The 7330-nt window shown below is 35.3% G+C and overlaps 1 long non-coding RNA gene across 1 annotated transcript; it reads left to right on the plus strand.

Moving 5' to 3' along the window:
• Window positions 1-1266: 1266 nt before the first annotated feature.
• LOC105759314 (uncharacterized) lies at window positions 1267-6036 on the plus strand. The gene is made up of 3 exons (XR_001122954.5): window positions 1267-1622; window positions 2323-2433; window positions 2638-6036. It is a non-coding gene; the product is annotated as an uncharacterized lncRNA (long non-coding RNA).
• Window positions 6037-7330: the final 1294 nt, after the last annotated feature.

The following is a 7330-nucleotide window of genomic DNA, read 5'->3' on the forward strand; positions in this document are numbered from 1 at the left end:
TGCTTTCCTGCCTCTACCACACTTTTACAATTATAACCAGATTTCTTCTTTGGTTCAGTACTGCCCTTAACATTCTTATTGTTTTCCATAGCTACAAGTCATGATTTGTATTCTCTTCCTGTTGTGAAACCTGTCAGAGTATGTGTCTGTCTGATTAGCAACATCAGACTCATGTCTTCTCTTTCTATAGTTGAACATACTCCATTGTGAGGATGCAGGGGAATTGAGTTTCTGATGTCTTGTACAACACTGTGAAGATTAATGTACACTGCTGAACCTCTGACTACAGGAGTTCCCACTGGACAACATGATGGGAATAGAAGGATATTTTGTTATTTATGGCCATGACATTATGTTCTAGGTTCACACACCACAGTACAAAGCAGTTGTTCTACTCAAAGAAGTTACTTACAGAAATTATGTAGGTGGAATAGGAGAAAGGCAAAAATTATTTGATCAAAATTAAACATCCCACGACTATTCCTAAGAAAGCATGTTGTTTGGCAATTACATTAAAATACTTCCCAAAAACTTGCACCTTGCAGATATGTGCTACTCTGCATGATTCTGAATGTCAGGTGCTTTCAGTGGTTCTCACCTCCACCTAGTTTCCAGGCATTCTATAAAATTCTCAATATGGCTGTGTAATATATTTCTGCTGTGATTCCTGGTATTTGTCATGATCAGACACTGAGCTGGGTTAAAAGGCAGTAACTACAATACTTGCATGTATAGTTTCTCTTAGATGTCAGGCTGCATCTTTCACACCCTTTTATCTCCCTTGCTCTGCTATTTTCTTTCTGTGGTGAAAGATTTTCCAATGGCTCTACTTTGCTCTTGGTCTTTACTGTCATAGGGCTTTTTAACATGCAGGTTGAAGCTCTTGTTTCCATAACTAGAGCACAGAGGAGGTTTCATCCTGAAGTTGCTTTAATGATAAAGCAATATCTTCTCAGCAATTCAGCAGTATTTCAGAAGGGCATCAGAAATTTTTAAAAAAATGGCCTGTTGAATAGGCTGCACTGGATTTTAGAGCCACTCCTGCTAGATTTCACCTGAGATATATTGGTATTATTGATCTAGTTTTAAGTGGAATTTTAGTATTTTAGAATAAAAGTATTTTCTGAGATAAAAATTAGTTTGAAACTAATGCATGAGACAGAGCACAAGATGAATAGAGAGGATTTTTTTTTTCACAAAAGCCCTATAAAAACAATTTGTATGTGTTTGCACACTCAAATCAAAAAGAAAAAAAAAGGAAAAGAAAAATAAAAAGCCTTGGATGCAGTGTAGTTAGTGCTAGAGTCTCTATCACAGTACCAATTCTGAGCTGTCAGAAGGCTGCTCTATTTTATTCTTTTTTTTCTCTCTCTATGTGACACATTTTAGCTTTCTACAAAAAGGGAATAAAGGGGAAGCGGCTCTGGCTAGCCTTGGAAAAGCTATTTAGCTTGCATATTGTGGAACTGTCTTCCCTAGCTAGTTAGTGCCATTTTATAACACTGCAGCATATTGGATCAAAGACTAGAACTGCCACCTCCTGTTTACAGTGGGCTGGAGCAGTCACAGAATTGTCAGGGCTACTTTCTGTCTCGGTGTGATTGGAAATAAGACTGAAAACGGTAGGTTGCTACCAACAGGTTAATTTCTTTTTTTATTATTTAATTTTTGGCTTTCACCTGCAATGTCAATGCAAGTAAAGCTAAAATATTTAACCCAGCAGGGCAAGTGTCTTTTTTAATCCTTTCAAACATTCTTGAGTATACCTGGGATAACAGGCACAAATATGCATGCAATACTATTGCTTCAGAGAGAATTTCAAAGGCAAAACCATAGATCCAGGAAAAAAAAAACCTAAAAATAATCCTTAAAGTGTGTTCTAGATTTTTAGTATATGCTATACTGAGACAAGTGCTGTTAGACTGCATAAACACTATGTCCCAAGGCTTAACACTCAGAAAGATTATATTTGTAGCTCTACCAGTACCAAATTTTTGTGAGAGTCATCAGTGATTTTCATTTTGCAGTGACAATATGGTGTTTAAAAATATCAATTCACTGATACGAATACTTCCCTTTAAAGGTGAAATTTTATTCCAAGTATCCAGGAGGTGTTATCTGGGGGTTCTGGTAGTATAAGAAGAATTTGGCAGGCAAATTTCTAGTTTATACATCTGATTTACCTTTCCAGCTTAAAGAAATTAATTTTGTTGCTTATACTCACAGAAAAGAGACACAGAGCAGAGAGACAACAGACTGCATTTTTAACAGTGGAGTAAAATACAAACTTTTAGATTACCATCACTGTGTCTGTTAATGCAGGTATCTTAGCAAGAAGATGTGCACAAGCCTCTAAAATTACGTTTTTGAGAGACAAAAGAAACACAAACAAGAAACATGGGTACTCACCATGTTCTTATAACACCAGCTAAGGTAAGAGACCTGTGTCTTTCTTCTGTGTCACTTGTATCCCTTAAAGAATCTCATTCCTTTTCCTGCATGTGCCTTTTGCAAGACCTAGGAATTGCATCATTGCTCCCATTTAGTGTTTCTAGTTGGTTATATTAGGGGTGCACACTGTGATGTGAAAAATAATGGGATAAAGATGAAGCTGATCTGCTGTTTTCTTTCTTACAGTGGGCTTTGACGTATGCTGAGATCAGAGAGCAAGATGCATGCTGCATCATGGGACCAAGGATCTTATGAGGATATTTGGTATCTATAATATACCATCTGTACGTGATTTAAGTCACTCTCAGAGGTGCAACCCTTTTGTTTACTTATTCTGTGTGTTTTTACTGAAAAGCTGACTTGTATGTGCAAGCATCATTTTGTGGACTCAGTGACGACTTAAGGACTATTGCCTAAAGACTTCTAAGGGGCTTTTGCAGTCTGTACAGATCCCCTTTTTCCATCAAGGTCTTCTACAACCAAATAGAACTGCTTATATTTTTAGTTCCAGAAGTTTCTACTTTAATCATGATGGTGACTGCGCATCCATCACCTCATGCATACTGGGTGTGTAATATTTAACTTTGACAATACTGTTTCCTTAGGTCTCACAATGCTGTATGTAAAATAAAGGAGTATGAACTATTCAGTACCTTATTTATATATGAAACTATTTAGTACACTTACTTACTTACTTATATGGTCTGGTATATTGGAAAAAATTTTTGACACACTGATAAGTACATATTTTGTAGAAATTTTACAAAATGGGATCAAAAGTTGTATTTGCATCTCCCTTCCGATAATTTTTGTGCTTTTATGAAAGAAAGGATACATATATATATATATGCAAAGTATTTGGGACTGAAAAGTATAGAAATTTTTTCTTAAATATTTTATATACTTTCTGCATTGAGAGATCCTTAGGTTAAATGCTGAAATCTCTTCAGTATTTTTCCTAAACTCCTCTTCAAAAATGAAGAGACAAAAGACTTTGTATTTTGGGTCTGTTAATTCAAACAAGAAATAATGTCAATGGAAACTAATTAATGAAAAAAAAAAAAAAAAAACTGGTGCTCAGAACATAAATGGGACTTAGAAATGCAGCTCCTAGAATTTCCAGCCTGGTTCAGTTAGACTATCATAATAGAGTGACTATAATTACTACCTAGTTATAACTGTATCTTTTCATTAATTACCTTTTCTCACAGACATGTAGGCTCACACATTTATGCATTATGATTCAGGCCATGCTTTTTATTATTCTTTTTTAAACCTTGGTATCCTTGTGTGCATTTGCTCAAAAGAGAAGCTAAGACAAACCATTTACTTTCTCTGTATTTACCAAAATTTAATAAATTTGTGAACTTACTTCACACCTGCACATCAGACCTACTTCAAATAACATTCTAATACCATTCCTGATACTCATTCTTGCCTTGTATATTGATTTTAAATATCTTCTTCTAGTTCCTCTCTATGTGAAACTGTTTAAAATAAAGAAAGGAAAGAACTCTGGTGGTTACAGGAGCCCTCCAGAATAGCTTTCTCTGACACAAGTCCTCATTTGGAGAAATTATTTCACATTAATGATTCAACTCTCATGGAATTTTGGAAATATTTCACCATGTAACTGAAAAGAACTACTTTGCAAGGAGAGGAACTATGTTCTTGCCATGTAGTGGACAGGTGATTACAGTCAGCCATTTCTTTCCTCTTTTCTTCTAGCTGCAATCTCCAAGTCCTGTTTTAGAAATATTACCCCAGAGGAGGGGAAAAAAATCCGTGAAATGTTTGTTAGATAAAATGCATTATTTAAAAAAAAGAAAATACATTAATTTGAATACTGTTACTTAGGCAACATCAGAGCTTCAGCATAGCTTATCACTTACTCAGAAGGAAAATGGCTCCAAGTACATGTAAATGTAGTTCATGTAATTTCTTTATGGTTTTGGAAAGCAACCAGTTAATCTCAGACCACCTGGTCAGGCTCTCTCTTGTTTTTGCATCTAACTACTTAGTTTCACATCTGGTACAGTTGAGAAAAAATAAGGGAAAAAAGGTCTAGCTGGGTTGCTTTCCCTCTTCATAAATAAGAGTAAAGTCAGGCATTCCTCAACTATTTCACCTGTGATTTGGATTTCATTTTTCTTTTCAGAGAACAGACTTGTTGGGATGATGACTTTAAAATCCCTTGCCTATGTTGATATTTATAAACCACAGAGGGCGGAGGTTAAGCTCTGGCCCTGTTTTCAACGGCTTCTCTCATCAGCCAAGGTCAGGAGCTGAGCTCCTGCGGGACCTTGGGTTCACAGTTTTATTGCCAATGAGCAATGCCTTGAAACTGCATCCAGTTCTGCACTTCAGAAGTTTATGTGGTGCTGTTTTTAGTATCTTGATTAAAACTTAGTAGTAAACATAAAGTAACTCTCCTGTCACTATATATTTTCAAGTTTTACTATTTTTTCACCACTCCTGTTTATGATCAGAGTATATATGCACCTCTGCAGGTTTTTCCCTGACATTTTATGCTTCTGACTTCATTAATAAAATCTGCTATAGAAATGCTAAAACAATGTCTCAGGCAGTTAAATAAGCAGAATGACCTTATTAAATAGGTGTTTTTCAATATTTAAAAGTAAGACATTTTTTAGATAAAATATGCAATTCACCAGTTTGGTGTTCACATTCTTTTCTTTTTTCTTTTTTAATTCAGTAAAAGACAATCCAGAATAGCTCACCTCCACCTGCAAATAAATGTGGAAAGAAGCAGCCTGGACAGATTTACCCTTACAGAACATAATTATGATAATAGCTACACATAGATTTATTTAAGATTATTCCTATTCTTGGCATTTTCTTAAAGATTTGTGGAACTCTTAGCCTTTCCCCTTCCTTTTTTTCTCCTGGTAGTGCAGTGGGATGATCAGGTTCAGTGTCTAATGAGGCAGCCATTCTGAACACGTAGAGACAAAGAAGAGGTTTCCCTGGCAACGAGGACCATGCCAGAGCTCTCAGAACAGTTATTTTCCCCGTATTCAGGTTCCTTTTCTGTTTAGGATGCCTATTAGTGTGAGTTCACAGGCAATTCCTGGCAAGCTTTTCAGAGATTACAGCTCCTAAATATACATAACAAAATAAAACTAAGGCTATGATTTATGAGTAAACTAAAAAGTGGTAAACTGACATATATTTTTTTCAGTTTTATATTTTTTGTAGAATCTTAAAACAATTATGACTGTTCATTATATATGTCTAAAGCTATTAAATACACTGCCCATATCTCTTTAGAGCTTTACTGGTCTCAACAAAATTTGTGGGAGTTCTGAGTTCTGAATTCTGAGCCATATTTCTGCTATCACTAGAAAAAGCACTGATTGAGGTTTTAGATCTAAAACATGCATTAATTTAAGCACATATAGATGTGATGAAATATTTAGAACTCTATGTAATATTTCTTGAATTTAAACCTCAGTTTAAATGTAGAGAAAATTTACAGTAATAAAGTATTGAAATGTTAGATATGTTTTACTATTTAAAAGCAAAATGAATTTACAATGAAATTAAATTCTTTAGTTCAAATCTTTACTTGCATCTGAAATGTATAAGCCTTTTACAATGAAGACTTCTGTAATCAGATTAAGAGATAAGCTTTTCCACATCCTTACAAGTTCTTGAGAGAACTGAGAATATTGCTACACCACCCATTCCAAAGCTTGGTCATTATCCTGAAATCATTCATGCAGGGATCCAACTCAGCTGGGAGTTTTGATCTGGAAAGTGTTTTCAAAGTGAACCTGCTCACACACCTTAAACATATAACAGCAGTTTCTACTTTATGTAGATCAGAAGCATTAATCTCACGTCCATGATATCCACTGGAAATATGGATACATATTCAATATGTATCAATACAATAGTTTGGGTTGGAGGGGACCTACAAAAATCAGCTAGTCCACCTGATAAAAACATCTATTTAATTCTACCTTTATCAAGTGAGAATTCAAACCAACCAGCTTTTTTTCCTTCTTTCTCCCTTCCTCCCTCCCCTTCTCTTTCTGTCATTCCTTCTGTCCTCTTGTCCTAAACAGCCTTGTGACTACATCACTGTATGAAGGAATGGACAGCAAGTGTATGAATATTCTGAGGCAATAGAAAGGACTCTATCTGGACAGTACTGCAACCAGCTGACTTTTACTGCAGTCATCATTTCTTCTGTCAGTAGCTGAACTTCTAAATCATTTATCCAGCTCATTAAAAAAAAAAAATTATATGTGTATATATATATATATATATATATATATATATATATCCTGAGCACTTTAAAGTTCTCCAAGTTAAAATTCAAGCATTAGGATCCCAAGAGGAAAAAACCTCCCTACAGCCTAGAGTAAAGAACATAAAAGGCAGAATTTAATCTCTCTCTCTTCATTAATTACTGTTGGTGATCTGTAGGAAGCTACATAGCATCTATGCATACTGAGTGGAGTCCTGCTTATTTAGAGAAAACCCTAGGCAGGTGCTTCCACTGGAATGTTAAACAGATGGCAACTAACTCCTTGGTCTGTGAGACAGGAAGGTTTTCTGACTATCCTGGAAAAAATAGGAGCCTTAGAAACAAGCTCTGCAAAGTTCTTGTATCTGGTTCTCATACACTAACCAAATCACTTGTCACAAGTTCAGCTGGGATTGATAGGCCTGGGAAGATATTACTTGGCTCTTCTTTATATCTTGTCTCATATCAATTCCCTTGTAATATGTAAAGTTAAAGTAGTTGCAAAATAGTGAGAAACTAAGGAAGAAAAATAAAAATGAGAAATAGGAGTAAAAATGAATTAAAAAGTGGGATCTTGCTTCGAGCCTGTAAGGAAGATATTTT

This window comes from Taeniopygia guttata, chromosome 5 (genome assembly GCF_048771995.1).
Source record: "Taeniopygia guttata chromosome 5, bTaeGut7.mat, whole genome shotgun sequence".
Lineage (NCBI taxonomy): Eukaryota > Metazoa > Chordata > Aves > Passeriformes > Estrildidae > Taeniopygia > Taeniopygia guttata.